Raw genomic sequence first — 568 nt, 5'->3', positions numbered from 1 at the left:
TACTGGAGAGCAGCCCAGCCCACCACAGCCATTCCTTAAGGTATGCGTGGCCACCTTGACCTGTAGATGAAAACACAGTTCACTTCTTGGAAAGATCATCAGGCCCCCTACAAAATTATGACGAGTATTAGCAATGCCAGATTTTAAAAGATCCCATTTGTTGCTCACTGCTACTTTGACTACAGGTTCTGGCCTGTATAAAGGGATTTCTTAGATAATATTTATGATCACATAACAAAAAGGGATGTGAGGGTCACAGAATGCTGAAAACGTTTAGGTTTTACCATGATACTGAGTGAAGGAATGAAATCAACCCTTATACTTCAGTCTTTTGTGAAGTCAACTTTTGTGATAAGCGGAGTAAAGAAAATAAACCAATCAAAAGCGGTCCACTCTGTGGGTGTGCTCAGAGCAGGGGGCCTGAAGAAATGGCTCCTCAGTTTACAACACACCCAACAGGAACTCAAGGTCACTGTGTGGAGAGCACAGAACTCGTGCCCTTCCTGTGAGCAAACACCCTACATGTAAAAAAAAAAAAAAGCAGTCCACTCTCAGAGGAATCAGCCTG

The 568-nt window shown here is 43.3% G+C and overlaps 1 non-coding gene across 1 annotated transcript; it reads left to right on the top strand.

Moving 5' to 3' along the window:
- The first annotated feature begins 397 nt into the window (after window positions 1-397).
- LOC118980048 (small nucleolar RNA SNORA11) lies at window positions 398-526 on the top strand. The gene has a single exon (XR_005065043.1). It is a non-coding gene; the product is annotated as a small nucleolar RNA SNORA11 (small nucleolar RNA).
- The last annotated feature ends 42 nt before the right edge of the window (window positions 527-568 follow it).

The sequence above is a fragment of the Sturnira hondurensis genome, unplaced genomic scaffold (assembly GCF_014824575.4).
Source record: "Sturnira hondurensis isolate 20B ecotype Veracruz unplaced genomic scaffold, ASM1482457v3 Scaffold0022878, whole genome shotgun sequence".
Taxonomy (NCBI): Eukaryota; Metazoa; Chordata; class Mammalia; order Chiroptera; family Phyllostomidae; genus Sturnira; species Sturnira hondurensis.
The sequence above is the reverse complement of the archived record's forward strand: the minus strand, read 5'-3'. Positions and strand labels throughout refer to the sequence as shown.